This window comes from Thermobia domestica, chromosome 14 (genome assembly GCF_964235325.1).
Source record: "Thermobia domestica chromosome 14, izTheDome1.hap1.1, whole genome shotgun sequence".
NCBI lineage: Eukaryota > Metazoa > Arthropoda > Insecta > Zygentoma > Lepismatidae > Thermobia > Thermobia domestica.
Window position 1 is genome coordinate 52,122,074 of NC_137467.1, and position 20,829 is coordinate 52,142,902.

The following is a 20,829-nucleotide window of genomic DNA, read 5'->3' on the forward strand; positions in this document are numbered from 1 at the left end:
GTTGTCGGATTGGCGTCAAGTTCCGTTTTGTTAATTCTTGTTTGTTGCGTTATGTTTTCGTTGTTACTATTTGTGCTATTGTTACCATTTTAGAATAGTTGTTACAGTAGTTATTGTTGTGCAGTGTTATTGTTGGTAATTTTTAAGTGCTTTTTTTTATATATATATACTCGTTTACTATTCTTCAAAGTTTGGCAACATAGTTGGTGAATTTCAGCTGTTTGACGTTTCCCCAAGTGTGTGCTCGGGAAGCGTCTCCACGAATTGTGCCGAAGTTTTCCGATGTGTTGGAGCTCAAGCAAAATATTTCTATGATTGGTTTAGAGCCCAAGCTTCACGACTCGGCGCGAGTACTATAGCATTTTCAAACCAGATTTTTCACCTTGTAAAGGATAGTTTCTTGAAAAGAGAAACAAGAACAAACCAATTACAAGTTTTTATCATACATAATAGGGAGAGGCGTTTTAGTTTTTAATAAGCGCCATATTTAGATAGTATAAATTTCGTAAATATTTAAATGTATAACAGCTTGTGCATGTGCAGTACACAAGCAACTACGAGAGAAAAAAATAGTGGAGTTTTATCACTTGAAATACTCAAGAAAGACCCCTTTATAACAACAAGAGCTCATTTCAAGGGTTGTAACGTATTTGGATGCATGCAATTTCGGTCTTATACCTTTTGTTATTTTTACCCTAAGTTAGCCTTTATAGACACTTTGTTATACATGAGTACCAGTTCGAATTATTCAGGAAAATTGGAAACCTCTTTCCGAACAAACTAGCGTGTAATGGATAATAATTTACTTCATATAGTATTTGCTACGTAACTGCAAGTAATTTGAATTGAACTTTTAGACTACTTGTGTGTTCATTTGTGAAAGTTGATACCTATTTGGTTTTTATGACTAACATTATATACCATTTGAGAAACTATATATATATATATATATATATATATATATATATATATATATATATATATATATGGGTATGCCCACGGAAATAGGGACAAAAGTTCATGAAAGAAATATAGTTATAATTTTTAGTCAAGTTGTTCTTTTGATAAAAAAAATATAGTTGTATGTAGGTGACATTATTAATTTTTTTTCAGAGAATTACTATTTTCTTATTTTTCTCGTAGATTACCTTTCATCTACTAAGTGTTAATGTTGATTATATTAACTAACTAACTAACTCTATGGCCTATGGAACCCGGAGGTTCAGTGCCGCGTTCACAAAAGCTCTCCACTGACTTCTATCCTTAGCTAATTGCATCCAGTTTCTACTTTGTATTCCTATCTCTGCGAGATCCATCTTAATATTATCCTCCCATCTGCGCCTAGGTCTTCCTAATGGTCGTTTTCCTATGGGTCTACCAGTCAAGACTTTGAAAGCGTCTATATTATACAAGCTATATTTATTATTACAGAGGTCTTACTTTTTTCTGTCGGTATCCTAAGTAAAATTTCATGTAACTGATGAAACCTTTTCCTAAAGTAAAGTTCAATGTTCAACTTAATTAAACTATGCTTATTTAAAATTATTATAAATGTATGTTGCTTATACTCAATAATAAAAGACCGTTGACAAATGTAACGTGAGTTACCGTTACGTGAGTTACCCGACTCTGTGCATATTCCACTAAAATAAGTAGTCATAAAATGTAAATAAAAAAATAATAATTGTGTCGTAATTAAATTATGTGTGTCCCTATCTTACATAGTAATTTCATGCACATAGCTGTGCCAGAACAAAAGAAAATGTACTAAAAAATCACAGGTTCTGAATGTAGGGAAAAAATTTGTAACGTGAGTTACTATAATATTTTTTTTTCTTTTAGGTTTGCTGTATCATATAAAATGACGATATTTGGTAGTTATCTGTATAAGTATGACAGTCTTCCTTAAAAAAAAAAAAAAAAAAAAAAAAAAAAAAAAAAAAAAAAAAAAAAAACCGGAGCTTTTAAGTTTATTGAGGTTAGTATCCTTCAAAATATACGTAATTACGTAACGTGAGTTATATATATATATATCTATCTATCTATCTATCTATATATATATATATATATATATATATAAACATCAATGATGTGATTTCAGTACTGTTTGTTTCGATGCATATTATATATATCTAACTCTTATTTACAAATTCTGTTGCTTTTAAGCGTGTGTTACACACTTTTATTGTCCCTACCAACCACACTATCGGTACATATTCAATTTTTTAATTCTCGTATTTTTCACAATAGTTGGAGCAGAAACACCAAACTCACAATCAGGTGTACATTTAAGTGTTTGAAAAATATTGTCTCAATGTGACGTCATGACACAATTTATGTTAGCTACATTCCCTTCAAAACTGATTTTCTGAAAAAAAAAATATCAGGCATGTTTATTTTCTTTTTTTCTCAAGTTCTGAATTACATTCAAGAAAGTATATTCTAAAAATATAGTTTTTGTTAGAGTGATATAATAATAATAATAATAAACTTAATTATAATTATTTAGAAAAAGCAGAAAACGTTTAGTATATTCCTTCTATACGTCAAAGATGTCAATGTTACACGTTGCGGTTTACATTTTCAGATATGCGATTGCAGCGCCATAGCGGTATGTTTTAACCAGACAGTAACTAATGCTTACGCCCTTTCTCAGTATCGTTCTTGTGTGAGAAGTTACAAAGCTCATATTACTGTGCGTCACGACCGGAAAAAACAGCTGAAACTAAAAGGAAAAAAATCATAGAAAGAAAACTTGAAGATTCTTCAGGATCATTTGGTGAGATTGAGGAAGATTCAGGTACGAATATGTCTTTCAATAATACCGCCATTGCATAGCAGGTAATTTATGTACACAGAAAGGAATTAGGTATAAAATTATGACTTTTATGTGTTTCCAACGTTTTGTATAGCAGGAAATCAGCTTGAGGGAAAGGAATCAATCATTTAGAAAAGAATTTTGTACTATTAAAGCAGAATTAGCTTTGCTGATGAACAGAGATATGATATATTGAGTACGAACAAATGGCGCCACCTAGTTACGTGAAGTCGTGAAAAAAGATGGAGGTACCAGATCACGTGTTGCATCACACGACCAGAAGCATTACAGCGTCATATTCTTCTTACTCATTTCTATTCTGATTGGGTTTAAGCTTTACGGCTGTGTCCAACCCTCGGAATGCGTTGGGATTTCCCTATATAATAACATGGAATATTTCTTTCCAAAATATTATGAAAACTATTCACTTTATACATTTGAAAATTCATCCAAATGTTTGTTAGTATTAATATTGCATGTTCACTTTTACTTTTTCTTGCTACGATAATATTAGAGCGCGCAAATTAAAAATTAATTTTCTTCCATTTAAAAGCTGTGTAAGATAATGGCTGCATTTTGGAACAGCGCTAACAGCAGATAGGAGACTAAGCAGGTAGATTTCTTTCATTCTCTGTCCCCCGCTAGGTCACGTGCGCGAACTTTGGGTTGTCTCCGGAAATGAAGAAACCGATGGAATGCAGATTGACAGCAGATAAGAGCAAAGTCTGTTTTCTTTTTCTTCATAGATTTTCAAGATTCCATTGATTCTATATAAACATCTCTACGAATAGTTACCTGTAGAGGCCTATTGAAGCTAACGACGTACGAAAGTTTCAGAAAATCTGTCTATGTTCCTTTCAAGTGAGGGAAGTGTTCATTTATAAAAGTAGTTTTGAACTGTATAGTGTACAGTAAACTAGCTTATTTGTCGCATCAACTGACAAACGTTTACATAGAGATCGAAAAGGATTTATGCTGTTGTGATGTATAGCGAGCTGCAAAATAGTTAATATATGTGTAAGAAGAAAACGACCGAGAACTGCTTTTCGATATATCATATCGTTTATGCTCTATGAACATCAATATTGAAACCGGAAATATAGTAAATTTCTACCAGTTCCGGTTTTCAATAGAGAGATAGGATTGGAGATGGTACATTTTCTAAAGACGTTGGATCAATTCTCTAAAACTGCTTGTCGCTAGGTAATATAGTTTTTCATTTATGGCCCGTAAGTGGTCCATCTCTATTACTCCCGATTTATATAGAAGATTGACGGAGGACATGGAACCTATTCTTAGGACGCTAAATCGATTCCAGAAAACCCTTCTCGATATCTCTTGCCGCTTTGGGTGTGATACCTGTTAACAGACAGACAGACATAACCGTTCTATTAGACTTTCGAAACCTTTGCATAGAATAGTTTGGAAGTTTAATAAACCAAGGTAGAAGAAATAGTATTCATCAAATCTATTTTCGTGCAGATTAAAAATATGGGAATTTCAAAGATTCTTTTACGTAAGTTATTATGCCCTAAAGAATAACGGGGACCGCGGTAGCTCAGTGGTAGAGTGCTCACATCTGGTGTGTGTGTGCTCCCGGTTCGATCCCAGATCGCACCAAGTGGGCTTTGTGGTGGATAAACATCATGTTCGTGAGGTTTCTCATTTTCTTCCACTTTCTTCATTCCACCATTTCATTCATTCTCATCATCACCGTCTCCTTTAGCCTAGTCGGCATAATCGTGGGACGTAAAACACTTAGATTTCACTTCATTTCTAAATAATAACCTAATGCATTCTACAGTGTTCTGTTCTTGGCTAATGCCTCAATAATAGCACCAGATTGATGAAACACTTGCAGATTGATATGCCACAAAATCTATTATTATTCATGTCAAAAAAAGTTGCACCAATATCTGCCAGGTAATCACTACAAGCAAGAATCTATTTCGTTCAAATAGTGTTTTCCATGAGGCGAGACGAGAAGTAAGACTTTCTCATCTCGTCTCCCAAATTTATTGGGTCTCGTCAAGTCCCGATCCTCGAAGATTTCTTTCGCTCTTGTCTCGACATTTTATTGTTCTGTTTTGGTAATTTATGTTTTTAAGAATTATGCCCTGTAAATCAAGTTTTCAGTCAAAATCAAGTGAAAAATATTTCACTTGCTTATCTTTGGAATACTACTATCGGATCCAAATGATCTAGACCCTCTGAAATATTGTAATATTTATTTATTTATTTATTTATTTTGTATATGCCTATTACTGTTATGCACACGCATGAAATGCCATGATTTGTTCTTTCATCTTTCCAGATATTTCTTTTAAAGTTTTATTTTTTAAAATTATATTCCTTATTTTGGAAAGAAAAATATTGATGATAATGCTTTTAGTTTTGCGATTCCTCTGACGTGTCTCCTTTCTTCCCCACGCAAGAATCAAGATTTAGGATCAAAAATAGTTGAAATAGGAAAATAGGGAAAGCGCACGCTGTTTAACTAGAAGGCTTGTTACAAAATGCAACTAAAAAGATATATAGATAGATAAGATTGTCTCATTTCTGACAGCAGCCAGTCTTGCCTCCCGCAACCTTTTGTTCTTCCGACCATATGATCAGGTTGTCAGTGAACATAACTTCGAAGATATGCATTCTCCGCATTTTTAGATAAACGATCTTATCTCATTTCGTAACTTGTTTCCCTCCCCTACCAACTTTTTGAAGATCACTGAGGAACAATTTTGTGAATTTATCAGGTATCTGCACCTCCACGAACAGGAAAAGAAATCCTGCTTATATGCTTTCCAACGCTGCCATATTTATTAGTAAAAAGTAATATTAATGAACTATAAGAGCTAGATTAAAAATAAAAAAGTGAACATGTAGTATTGGGATAGGCTAACATCTGGAGAAATTTCGAATTGAATAAGACAAATAGTTTTCATAATATTTTGGAAAGAAGTTCACCATGTTATTATATAGGGATTGATGATCTCAGCTGAAAACGTTAGACACGGCCTTAAGTATCAGTGTTTTCTGACTAGTAAAGGGTTCAAATGGATGTCTCGAGTTGAGGGATGAGACATAGTGCGTCTGATAGAGGATGTTAAAATATGTATATGTGCAAAGTTATAGCGGCTGAACGTCATTAAAAACGGAGGGGGAGGGGGTCAAAGTTGGTAGAAGAAGAGCTATGTTATGTTATAGAAATACATAAAATAAACTGTTGAATCGTAAAAATAGTGGAAGATAGACAATACAAACGGTGGTAATTTCACATATTGGCAAAAAATAATGGACAGAGTAGATCACGAACCTCCGCCGCCATCTTGAGATCCGCCATTTTGAAATCTGTGATATTTTTTGAAATGGAAAGGTAGTCATGTGATATATCAATTAGGGCCAGCATGTTCTCAAAAAGTCAAATATTAACTTAAGTGATCGTTATTTGTACTTATTTGGAAGATTTAGGATCATCTTTATAGTTATTTACGAAACTGATACTCGTACGTTGAAAGTTTGGATTATCACGAAAACACGTGTAGACCTAAGTTAAACATATCTACAAGCCAAGAAAACTAACAATGAAATATGATATCCAAGTTGTATATTATTACATTATTATTTATGACATTACTTCCAATTTGCTTCATATATTAGTGCCGAAGAGATCTATTTCGGTCTGAAAGTAGTTTTTCGTTTTTTTTTTCCACGGGTTGGTCGTTTCGAACATGTGTTGCAATGGTATCCAAAGCGATAAAACGAGACGTAATTCATCAGTGGATAGTGATATGACAAAACGGACATCAGCATTGCATTCCTGAACAAAGCACAGTCTTAACACATGTGCCGCATGACTACATTTGCATTTCAAAAAAAATATCACAAATTTCAAAATGGCGGATTTCAAGATGGCAGCGGAGGTTCGTAATCTACTCTGCCCATTCTTCTTTTGTCAATATTTGGAACTACCACCGTTTGTATTGTCTACCTTTCATTATTTTTTACGATTCAACAGTTTATTTGATGTATTTCTATAACATAGTATAGCCCTTTTCCCACCAACTTTGACCCCCTCCCCTCCGTTTCTTATGGTGCTCATATACATATAACTTTGCACATATACATATTTTCACATTCTCTATCAGACGCACTATGTCTCATCCCGCAATTCGATTCATCCATTTGGACCTTTTACATGTGAGACAAAATAACTTTTATATTGTACAAAAGGTAACATTTGTGAGTATCTTTATGTATACAAAGTCCGTTTCTTCATTTTGTTTGATTGAATGAATTAATCGATTATTCATTGGGAAACGAGTAGTATGGAAACGTTCATATTATTATTGATTATATTGTTAAAATAATGTAGATTTAGTATTCTACTATTAATATGAACCTTGTAATTAGAGTGAAAGTAGTTGTAGAACATTGACTTTTATTGTATGTCAAAACAATAATTTTGCCTTTTTCGTGCAACATTGTCCGTGGAAAAGTTTAATTGTGACAATTTCGCAGTATAGTCTTCGTTTTTAGTTATTATATTAGATCACCCATATTATACATTTCGAATGTCAGCTATAGTGACTTGACTTTATAGCTTTTCTGTAGTTTTGTAAAATTAAATTTAGATATCAAGGCGGGCAATATTTAAGAAACGTTACGAAATGTTTCCAATCCTATTCATACATAACGGAAGTCTATGTAAATTCCTAGCTAGTGACGTCACAATTGCCTGGAGTATAATTTCTGCAACATACTCAAACTGTAAATTAGTATTACTATATTTAATAACTATATTACTACTATATTATTACTATTATTGCTACTACTATTATTATGACTATATTATTACTATATTTATATGCATTAGATGCTTGTTTCCAAGACTTGTAATATTGTTTGCTGTTGTTATCTTATATATAAAAGAGAACGCACAAATCCTCTGTTCCCTCATCACGCTAATACGGCTGAACCAATTTCTTTCATTTTTGGGGGGTTATTAGGATTTGGAACCTAGATGGTTTTTATCATATCACTTTAATTTTCAATTACCAGTGTCTTGAGATAATTGACCATTCAAGTGTCCATAACGTACAAATCCTTTGTTAGTTCATCATAGGTAAAAATAAACGTATTTATATGCAACCCGCATGACCGTGTCACTCGGCGGGTTAACATAAATGACAGGCGACATAATGTTAACATTTACTGCAATCTACTATGGTTTTTATCATATCACTTGAAAGCGAAAAAGTAAAAATTATCTAAGTAACAAAGTTTATTGCGTTCCGGGGTGACCGCAGCGAAGCGGGGTGAACGCTGCTAGTTTATAATAAACAAGTAAAAAGTTTTGAGGATAATAGTAATGACACAAATAAAAGGAAATTTATAAACAGGCGAAAAAGACGTAAACGTAGTAGTACGTAAACGTTTGCTTATGAGGTTCACTTTGTTACACATTCACATTGAGTAATTTTTGCAAATACTTCTTTCTAGATTTCAAAAATTTAACTTATTATATATTTTAAAGTTTTATCTTTTTGACTTTGTTTGGCATTTTCTTATAAATGTCTGGAGCTTCTTTATTTTTTTTTTTTTTTACAATGTTTTAGATTAATGTTCCCAAATTGATTTATGAAGTCAGGTGCTTCATTGGAATAGTTTTAACAGCGTCGAGTAGAGACGAAAGTACTGCTGAAATGTTTAACCAGCGAGAAATGTGGGTATAAGGTGTAGATAAATAAAACACGTTTTACCCAAGGAATATCTGCACTAATGGGGGATGAATAGGAAGAATACTGGAGGTTTGAATCACTGATTTAGTTCAAAGTGTTTTTCATCTGCAGGATTTATCAAAATGCCCTAAGTGAGATGCGACATGGACTCTGGGAGGCTCGTACATATATCTTGATTATTAAGTGAAGGAATTTCTGCTATTTCCATATTCACGAAGAAATTAAATATCGACTAAAAGCGAAAAAAAAAGTTTTATTATTTAGTTTCAAATCTTTTTTCGCAGCGAATTCTGTCGAGGAATTTGAAGCTGAAAATATATAAAACCATAATCATGCCTGTTGTGCTGTATGGTTGCGAAACTTGGCGGAAACTTCATAAGGAGGAACTACATAATTTATGCAGTTTACCGAACCTTGTTAGGGTTATGAAATCTAGGAGGCTCAGGTGGGCAGGTCATGTAACCAGAATTCCCGCAAAAGGGCTAACATTACCTCTTTCAATTTCGTGTTATAGAGCCGTGTATTACACTGGTATAAAATTCAGCCCTTTTCGTTTCAATTTGGTACTATTTTTCAGCCCACTTCGGAGCTAGGACTGTGGCAACACTGAATGATTCAAGCAGTCCACAATGCTACTTTCCTTTGAGCAAGAATGAGTTCTATTGATATTTCCTTTGACTTTCCAGTTCATGATTCTGCTAAGCCGGCAACTAATGTTCAATTAAATTTGCTCTTTCAGGACTAGGGTAGCCTCTTAGCTGCCTCTTAGCTCATTGCAAATGAGGAATTAGATTTATTATTATTGTACACTCGCGAAATTTATAATTTTACCTTTCGCCCAAGCACACAGTAAATCTACTATTGGCAGCAATTCTCGTATCCAGTTGGCCGTCTCTCCTCTCCCTCTCTTGCCTAGCACACAAATTATGCACAAACTTCGAACTGAGATAAACAGAATGTCAAGAAGTGAAGAGAGTTTAAAGGCACAAATAGCTTATTTTTTAAAAGTATGTTTAAAGGCATTTTCTGCTTGAGAAGATTCCATAAAGTGTTAATCACAAAGAAATGCGAAAGGAGGAAAAAAACAGCTTTAGTTACATTGTTAAAATTATTTAGTAGGGCTTTTACTCAGTTTCTAATGCACAGAAAACTTTGAAACAAAACTGTTTTCATCAAAGTTCATGTGCCAAATCACGTAGTGATGCCTCTGAAATAAGGGCGTCTCAGGAATACTTCTACCAGGGGGACAACTTCAAAATTTTAAATAGAAATAGGATTTATTTTGCCCCCATTGAAACAGTGGCTAAATTTTGAACAACTTTGAGAGGAAACACTTTGTCATTAATAAGTCAATACAAGAACTTCCACATTTTGTAACTCAAAAGGAATAGCAAATAATTCCTTGAAACTAAAGCTTAGTACGAAAGTGCACATTTTCGGTGCAATTATGGAAAACTGTTCCGCGTCGGGAGTAATTCTATTTTGGGTTGAGCTAACTTCAAAATATTAAATAGTTGGTGAAATGCGAATTGGGGAGGAAACGCAGAAACTTCGAGGAAACCCATGGACATGTTGCTGCTTAGCAGAAATCAATCTGATTGGGAAAAGAACCAGAACTCCTAGCACTTGAATTCAATATTCTACCACTGGGTCATTGAATCTCCAACGAAAACATTTGTATGGCATTGAAGATTCCTATGCCAAACAGCTCTGGGCGGTAAAATACATGTCTCATTCTCTCTCCCTTAATTCTCGTCTTATTATTAGGGGCACAAGTTTTTCGCAATGCACGATAAAACGAAATGCGTCAGAATTAAGAAATTTTCAGTTTTTTTTTTTTTTTTTTTTTTTACGTTTTATGATATTCTGTGTATATTTTCATTGGTTTCCGTCACGCGATAAAACGCGAAATTGGCAGTTTTGGCCGAAATTTCTAACAATACGCGAAATTTTAAAAGTGTGTTTTCATTGATTTGAAAATGTTAGTTTTCCACTGACGGAACAATAGAACGAGGCATGAACGGCGCATTTTGGGTGATTCGGACACGGCTATAGAGAACATGTTGCGCGTTGACTATCACCATCGCAGCTGGATGGAGATGAGCCATTTTAATTAGCTAGCTAATGACATGGACTGGTGATAAGCGACAAACGTACAACAATGAGGAAAATGTGGAAACATTTAACATGGTTATGTGTAACTTGTGCCTATGTGTTTTCAGATGGCAGAAAAACTTTCCTACTCATAGTAAGTTTAGTTACTGATTTTCCTTCAGTTTGATTTTAAAAAATATATTGTTTTCTATAAGTGAAATTTTCAATGTCAAGTGAAATATTCAATATATTTGTTTATAGGTAATTAATAGTTTATTTCTGTGCTGACCTATGAATAAAAGGAACAGTTGTAAAAAACGTCAGGGAATATCTTTTCCAAAAGAGCTACAAAATGCGAAACTTTATTTGGAAAATGCGACAAAACGCGAAATATGAAAAACGAAACGCGAAATTTTTAAATTCTTAGTGCGAAAAACTCGTGTCCCTACTTATTATCACTCTACAATTGAACAATGGTTGTGCAAACATCAAGTTTCTACCCCTAAAGGTTAATACTATTAAACACAACTAAATTATTCCATTTCCTTAATTCTTGCAGAATAATCTCTTTTTAATTGTCATCAAACTTAAGATGATTTGATTTGATTCGCTAGAATTAAATGTTCCTTTCTAGCGGAGAGGTTACTATTGATTCTATTTATTGTTATTAATGTATATATTTCCTATTTACTGTTCTTATTATATATTTATTCTCAACGTATTTATTATTTAATCTCTTCTCTTTGATTTTTAAATATATATTTTGAAGCAGTTTTCCTTTCTTTAATTTTAATGCAGCATATTCGTTCTTAAACACACAGTCGTGTCGGAGACAAATAACCTCGGTGCTGGTGTCTCCCATTTTCCCTTAATCAATCGCCAATCTAGCGACTAGGTTTTTCTTTGCTTTTAACTGACTCCAGAAACACTTCTCTTATTTTCTGATTACCTCCACTTGGAACTGAACTCGGTATCAGTATACATCGATCCCTACGTACTGGAGAAAATTCAATTTACGGTATATTTTATGTAGAGTTTAGCATATTTTTGGATCAAAAGATCCAATATATTTCAGGCAAAAATTTTCTTCTATACCTTATATCTCGAGAAGTGCATATAGTGTTGTCAAACCAAAACTAACAGTTTACTCAGTATGATGTGCTTATTCCGTAAAAAAGTACGAAAAATCGATTTAGGGCCGTTCAAAAATTTTGTGGTCCCTGATCCACAAAATTCAATATATTTCATTCAATCAAACATTTTCTTGTACGCCCCATATTTTGAGAACTACGTATAGTGTAGTCAAACCAAAACTAATAATTTACTCAGTATGATGTGCTTATTCCGTAAAAAAAAAAAAAAAAAAAAAAACGAAAACTCGATTTAGAGGCCGTTCAAAAATGTTGTGGCCCCTGGTTAAAAAAAAATCAATATATTTCATTCAATTAAACATTTTTCTTGTACTCTCCATATTTTGAGAACTACATATAGTGTAGTCAAGCCAAAACTAACAATTTACTCAGTATGATGTGCTTATTCCGTAAAAATACGAAAACTCGATTTAGAGGCCGTTCAAAACTTTTGTGGCCCCTGATTCAAAAAAATCAATATATTTCATTCAATCAAACATTTTTCTTGTACGCTCCATATTTTGAAAACCACATATAGTGTAGTCAAGCCAAAACTAACAATTTACTCAGTATGTTGTGCTTATTACGTAAAAAATATGAACATTTAATTTAGGGTCCGTTCAAAAATTTTGTGGTCCCTGATCCAAAAAGTTCAATATATTTCATTCAATCAAACACTTTTCTTGTACGCCCCATATATTTAGAACTGCAAATAGTGTATGTAAACCAAAAGTAACCATTTACTCAATATGGTGTGTTTATTTAGTAAAAGTATGAAAACTCGATTTAGGGGCCGTTCAAAAATTTTGTAGCCCCTGATCCAAAAAATCCAATAAATTTCATTCAATCAAAAATTTTCTTGTACGCCTCATATCTCGAGAACTACATGTAGTGTAGTCAAACTCAAACTCTCGCTTAACTCAGTATGATGTGCTTATCCCGTAAAAAAGTATAAAAACTCGGTTTAGAGATCGTTCAAACATTTTGTGGTTCCTGATCCAAAAACTAATTATTGGCCAAGTTCGCAATCTTTTGATGCATTTTTTGGATTATTCCCAGAATTCTTGGCCAAGATCGCAATCTTTTGATCCATTTTTTGCATCATTCCTAAAATTCTTGTTTGTATACTATATTAACAATAGTTTTAGAGTTTTCTTAACATTAAATACTAACAATATGAACTCAGACAGGAATTGAACTCCAGTATCCGGCGTTAAAGCGGAATCAAAAATAGTGTTGTAGTAGTCGTACACTAACTTATATAGTCCTACACTAACTTTGAAATAAAAGGTAAATATTTAAATGTGTGTTCAGATAATAAAGAAAAAAGATCATTGGCTTATGCAAGTTAACTGAACTAATATCAACCCAGATAAAAAAAAAAGCGTATTTTGATTGAAAGCAATCACAATGTTCGAAGTGAGATGTTATGCTGTTGTATGCCATACCACCTCTGATTTTTCAATAATAAAGGCATACCACCTCTGGTTTTTCATTGATCAAGGCATACAATCACTGGAGAGTAGATTCTAAATCTTTTAATATATTCATTTTTATACCCAGTAATTGACGAATCGCTTCGCATGTAGGCCTACAAAGATTTTAATTATGTAGAAAATAATTTTTAAGTTGACAACACTGACATGTTTGTTATCTTTTTTCTACCTTTTGTTTTAAAATTAGATGTCTTCAAAGAAGTTAATCTAGTTTATATTTTGATATGCCATATGGAATTGTTTCTTTTCTATGTATATATGTGTGACTTCTTACCTTAAAGCATATAATTGTCGTGGTTTGAGCATGAGCGGATCTTCCAGGGTTTGGAATACCGATAACCTTCAGTCGAGGGAGGGGTCCGGGAGTTTTCTCGCACGAAACTGTTAATATAAGAACTCGATTTTTGAGCATTTTCGTGTATAACTCACTATAATACAATATAAGGGGATAATTTTTTATTTTATTTTTTTCAGAAAGGTGTTGGCGGGGGAATCAAATGTCTCAATGTGACCCCCCGTAACTACAGAGAAGCTCTCCAGTGGTTTTGAGTCATTATATAAACAGAAATGCAATCTTTAAGGCAACATACCCTCACTGTATTTCAACATTTAGATAGCCGGTATGTCGAGTCAAAATTGTAATGAAACATCCCACCTCTGACTGTTTTCCACTTCGAACACTGATTAATTATGTAGCGAAACTCCCTACACCTATGATTTATTCAGTGCTAAATGACAAAATGAAATTTATAATTTTAGGGAACGCACTTTTCACCATCTATAAGCGTGGTTCTAATATTAAATGGATAACCTTAGTATTAGTTTCAGCAAACAAGTACATATGAGAAATCCATAGCAATGATTCACCCATACTACAGTATATACTGAGTCGTCAATACTTTTGTTGTCTAATTCAAAGGATGTTTGTTTTGTAAGCAGGAAGAACACATTCCTTGCTCTGTATTGAAGGCCATGTTTCCGTCGCCGTCGCCGTCGCTTGTATATTAAAGGAATGTCAACATGCATTTCTTTACATTTCGAGGATGACTAAGAACTACATGTTCACATTCCTATTCGATTTCAACCGCTTTAGAAATGCATACTTTGAGTCTACTTGCAAATATACATCTATATCTATATCTATCTATCTTAGAACAAATTAAAGGGAACACTTGTGAACTTTCGTATTTCAAAATTACAAAGCGTAAGCAATAATAAATTACAAAAAAAAAAAAAAAAAAGAACATAAATAGAATATTTGTATATTTAGAGTCGATCGTCTATCTTGATATACCCTTGTAAATTTAAACTAATGGGCAAAAAACAGTGTAATTTTATTCTATACAAATATCGGCAGGAGGACATTGTTTGGCATTCTACGTGATACCAGCAAGGTTAACAATATTGACATTCGAACATAAGGCTTTATTGTCTATATTGGTACTATATCAGGCTAGTATATATTTCAAAATTTACATAAAAAAAGAAAAGAAGCAGTACCACACTTGTCGCAAACTTAGCATGTTACAGTATCATAAACATCGAAAAATGACAAAATTCTGGACGATTCTACAACGGTAATAAAGTAAGTGAAACGGACGACGTAATGTACATTTCAAGTATCTGAATATCGAATACTATGACCATCACATGGCAGGGGCGGATCCAGGGGAGGACGATGGGGGCGATCGCCACCCCTAGAAGAGGAAACTTTCTCACTTTATATATAAATAAAACTCATTCCAGAGTTTGGAGCTCTTAAAAATAGCTCTAAGTACCAGTATTACAACTTACCCACCCCCCAGAAGTCCGTCCTAGATCCTCTCAGCATATGGAGTATTTCGAACAAGTAGGAACAATGTTACAAGAAATTGAAAATGTTACCTATTTCAGAGGACTTTAGTTCGAAAAATTGTTTAGGTAAGTATGGCATTGAATTAAGTACTGGTTTTCAGTACTTATAAATATCATAATAACGTTTAAAGCAATTTGATTTCTCAAATCACTCGGGAGATATGAACAATGATAACAGATGATACATTGCTTAATATTGCTCATTAGTAAGAACTTTCTAAAACAATGATGATTTCCTTTGCTTTTATAACATAACAACAATACATTTGGTATGTGTGATGACAATAATATCCCGTAATTACATAGTGTTAAACAGTGTTGCAAACCTTAACGCTTTTTTTAACCATATTTCCAGAAAGATATGACGTCTCAAATTACAGTAAACGGCATCGTGATCTTCATGTCTATTGGAAATAATGTGTGCAACTGGATGAGTTCTTTATACAAACAGTTCATCGAAATGAAAACCTCTGAAAAAAGTCAAATTCTCTATACTTTTTGACTTCGTATTTGTTCAAAATTTATCTTACCACAAACACAGTACTAGATTCTAAAATACTTTAGATGTTTGTTTCATTTGTGCTATAACGGCTATAGAAGCCACTAAAATTCGAATATTTCTGAGAATGTAGCGTCCTTAGTTTGCAATACTGCAAGAAAAGTGTAATATTTTACGTTTTCGTTTTACATGTAGAATTGAAGTACGTAATAACTTCACATAGTGTTATATATATATATATATATATATATATATATATATATATATATATATATATATATATATATATATATATATATATAACTTTATTTTGGCTTGGTAACACTGTTAACCTTGTAATATCACTAAGTGTACCGAACAAAGTTCCCTACCGATATTTGCATGACACAAAATATGAATCTTTTTGTATATTAGTTTAAAAGTTACAAGGGCGTACCAATCAATGATCTATCCTGTATACATGGAAAGTGTTTCAAGCAGTTTTTGATGTACGGCCCTCTAGATCTCAGCCTGCCACTTGCGGGGTAATACTCACACTTGCAGGCACGCAGCCAAGGGGGGTCCGGACCCCTCCTTCGAGACTAGAAATGAAAAAAAAATAAGGAAGGATGAAACAAAAGTAAACGACAAAAAGAAGAATTAGCGTTAAAAACAAAAAGCTACAGCAAGCTTTTGGTTACTCTTTCTTATGAGAAGATTGGTATTACTTGCAATACTGATGGCGAATGAGTGGGATATCCTGGAAAAGTCAGGGAATTTGAAGTTTCTAGAAAAGTTACGGAGTTCTCAGAATTTATGCTACTTGTTAGGGAAATTTCAAGGTTTCGAAATCACAGTGCTGTTCTGTAATAGTGTGGACATTTTTTATCATAATTTTTCGTCACCGCTTCTCTGCAGTATCAAACATTTTATTTCAGAAACAGTTTTGTATTGCTCTATTTAACCTGTCACTCGGAACATACAGTAGTTGACGGAATAATGAAAACAAAAAGGTTATGTGGAAAGAAAGTTCTGTTAAATATTTTACAAGACATTATTGAATATGTACATTTTGTAATAGTGAATATGTACTTTTTATAATAGTTGAGTTCATAATGAAATTTGAATGAACAGAGGAAGGAAAGTAGATATTGTAAAAATCTTTCTCAATACTTTTTCTATATTCTTTTACACGAGATTTCTTCACACTTTGTTATTAAAATACTCACTAACATATCCTCGTTTATTGACTTAACAAATTAATATATGTTGCCAGTAAAATAGTTTAGATAAATCGAGCTCCTGGGTCGTCAGTATTTCATGTTAACCCTCGCATCCATTATGGAATCCTGACTAAACGAAAAATAATTTAAAAAAAAAAATGTTGCCAGTAAAATAGTTTAGAATGATCGAGCTGCCGGTGTGATGACCAGAGTATTTCATGTCACGATTCCCCCCCTAACGAAATCCCGGCTACTTGCCAGACTGTTGGGTACAATGGGGTGAAAACTTAAGGATGAAAATAACTTTTACAAGCTTTATTACGCTCAAGTGAAACAAATTGGTGAAACTTGAACCATCATAAGAAGTAGTAGTAGAGTATGATACACAAAACTACAGACAGAAGCATTTGCCTACAATATTAAAAATGACACTTTCATACAGAGACAACAAATTATACTGAAAGAACTGCGACTCATGATGACTCCGTGACAATACAGAAGGAGTGAAATGGTACTTAGAAGGGTACGTGAGCTCACGAACAACTATGCATGTTTTCCAACGTGCTACCATGGTACTCACAAGAGTTAAATAAGTTTAAGTGGTATTGAGTTCTATTACTCTACCAGAACTCTTGACAACTGCCGCATGATTCTTTGTGCATCAAGAAATTCTGCAATATGTCTCCCCATAGCATCTCTCACATGCTTTATGTAGTACAAGTCTGGGGAACGGGCAGGCCAGTAAACTTGCCGAATATCCTTTCGTTCCGAGAGCTCCGCCACTTGCGCTGTACAATTCGGTCGCACATTATCATCCATAAAGACAAAATTTATGAATGTCGACTGCACTTCTGAGAAGATGCTCTTGGGGGAGAAATGCAGTGTCACAATAATGTTAAACGGTGGCCGAATCACGTTGAAAAATTGGATGGTATGTATGCTTAAGCAGCAACATGTTTCTCACATAAGAACAACTAAGCCATCAAAACGATCAATAATGTTCTGGTGTTTATTACATGTTTCCATCTCGTGTCCGTTGAGTGTATGTTCTAAATCACTTTTGCAGAGCTTGAATATAGTAAGCTTCTTATTTAACAGGGTCATATTTGTAAAGAACCTAAATCAATAAGAATTGAAGCAACTGGCAGTTATTATTGCAATGACCTTAAGCATCATTGTTTTAATTTCCTCGAAAATTACTAATGAGAGTTTACCACAACTATGTTACCTTGTTCAGCACTATATGATCTAACACTAATAATTGTCTTATCTTTGGATAATGCTTTAGTTAAACAAGCATTAAAATTTAATAGTTAATTATACTTTTAGACTATATCTTATTAATAGTACTTTGTATTGCCACCAAGATAATGGCATAATAAAGTTTATAATAAGAATATGTTTCTCTGTTAGTTTCATCTCACTATTTTCTGCTACTATCCCAATTCTCAGTTTTATATAGAAACTAGCCTTTGGCTAGCTGGGGGCTCCGCTCTGAAGCCCCTGCGTTTGTTCGGCCTACGGCCTCACACCTTTTAACACGTTGGCTACCACCGTTTCATATATGGGACCCAGCGGATTTACGAGGAATCGATTCATAGAGATAAACCGCCACTATAGGCCGGTCATAAGAAAATTACCTTACCCACAGACCGTCTGCTAGCACGAGCCCGAGCGTCTCACATATGGGACGCTGGTCCTTGGTGAACACCAATGCGTCCCAAATATGAGACGTTCGTACATTTTGGAAGTATAATTTTTTGTGTCGGTAGCGAACGTATTAAACCCACAATTCTACCGAATTGCAAGTCTCTTTTCCTATTTCAACTATCCAAAAGATAAGCTTTTGTATCCCAAGAAAACGTCTATTTAAATGACATGGGGATTTCTTCATCTCCCTTTAGACCACTTAAACATTAAAAATATTAATATTTGGCAATTTTCCTGTAGGTTAGTCCTGCAAGGCTACAATCATGCTAAATATTATCATCCTAATTCTGCCGGAAGTGCCTAAACATTTTGGGATGTAGATGTCCCATTTAAATAACTTAGGAAACATTTTTCAGTTCCGCATAAAAACTCTAAAGTTGATAATTTTTACTTTTACTAATTTACTTAGGTAACAATAATGAAAACGTATAAGCACACCGAATTTCAAGTTCCTATTCCAATTTCAAGTACCTAAAATATAGAATATAGGTCCCAAAAAAGGATTATTTAAATAACATGGGGGATTTCTTTATCTCCCCTTTAGACCCCCTAAAAATTAAAACTATTCACTTTTTTCAGTTTTCCTGTGGGTTAGTTCCGAAAAGCTACAATCATATCAAATTTCAGCTTTCCGCGTCAACCGGAAGTACCCCTTTAATTTATCAATTTCAGGTAGTTTTAAGTTATATATAGTTAGGAATGATGAGTTTTCTTCGATTTTCTCGAGAACTACTCATGAGCAGTAACACTCAAGCACATGATTTCATTTTATTCAATAAGTTCTGCCAATTGTTATGTCTCATATTTGAAAAAAAAATACTCGCTAAACATTAATAATATTGTAAAATTTGGCTTGTGGAGGAATAGATAGAGGAAATTATAGTTCGGAATCTTTTTTCACTACCGGCTTTTATTACAAAATTCACTGTAAACAATATATTACAATTATTACTATAATGTAAATTCTCTCTACTGGGTAAAGAGAGGAGACACAAGGCCAGAGTAGCCTAGAGAAGGATCTTCACAGAGCTCCGAAACAAGTTAAGTGGAGTGGATTTAGCATCTCTAATGCTCCAAGCAAGCAGAGACGAGGTTAGGAGCCCAGATCTCCGAAGCAAGCTAGGTAACTGATGTTAAGAGTCTCAACAAAGCCCTGAGCAAGCTGAGAGGGAATCGAGGAAGCCTAGAATTCCGAGTAAAGTAGAGGCTTTGGGTTAGGTGTCTCCTAGAGCTCTGAAGCAAGCTAGAGGCCTTGGATTAGATATCTCCTAGAGCTCTGAAGCAAGATAAAGGAGGAAGGTGACCAGTCACAGACTGATGCTTGTCGCTAAAATCTTCTCGGTTATATAGGTGTTCCGGATGAGACGGTGGCGTTGGTGTTCTTTCGTCGTCACATGAACACAGGTGTCGCTGGAGTCCCTGTCGTTTGTAGCTATAGTAATTCGTAGTAACACAAACATGCCTGATGCTTTTCAATATAAGCACATGTCGGTTGTAACACTAATTCTAATTAAGGAGTATTTGATAATTTCACTGTTTCTTTCTAGAAATATACAGGATATGTCTGGGAAGTGACGGGATTGATTTGTTCCGAAATCGGAATGCGCGCGAAGACCAGTCGCAGTGGCGGAAAAGGTAGGGGGAATGGCAGGGAAGTGAGGTAGCCACCGGCAGTAAGTTCCTAGACGCTGGAGTGACCAGAGCTTTATTGTAGTAAGTGTGTGTGTGTCTGCCGTCGTCGAAAAATCGGGAAAGTGAAATGGAGCGACTTGCGGAACAGCGCTATGCGATCATGTTCTATATCAAGCTGAACGAAACCGTTACGGAAACATGTAGCCTACTATGATCTACGAGGCTTATCAGAATCATGTTGTGTCACTTACAAGCGTATTCGCGTGGCACAAAATGTTCAAAGATGGCTTTGAAGCGGTTGAAGATGATGAACACACTGGACGTCAGCAAGCCGAAATGAATGCAATGTGACGAAAATGCAGCAACAGCTGAAGGCAGACCGTCGGTTCAGTGTGAGTTTAATTGCCGACGCAGTAAATTTGACGAAAATGATTGTGCATGAGATAATCACAGAAACCTTGACTATGTAAAAGTGTGCGGGAAATTTCTGCCCAAAATATTGGCTGATGATCAGAGGGCACGGCGTGTGGCTTTTTGCTGCAGAAATGGTTACACGTTTGGAAGAGGATTCAGATTTTTTAGACAGTGTTATCACTGGTGACGAAACTTGGATCTTCGAGTATGATGATCAGGGAACAAAGCGACAAAGTATGTAG

The 20,829-nt window shown here is 34.3% G+C and overlaps 1 long non-coding RNA gene across 1 annotated transcript in view; it reads left to right on the plus strand.

Moving 5' to 3' along the window:
- Nucleotides 1-2,639: 2,639 nt before the first annotated feature.
- LOC145670600 (uncharacterized) overlaps nt 2,640-20,829 on the plus strand; it is a 40,622-nt gene continuing 22,432 nt past the window's right edge. Inside the window, exon 1 of the long non-coding RNA XR_014128356.1 lies at nt 2,640-2,800. This is a non-coding gene — a long non-coding RNA (uncharacterized LOC145670600). The remainder of the gene's footprint in view (nt 2,801-20,829) is intronic.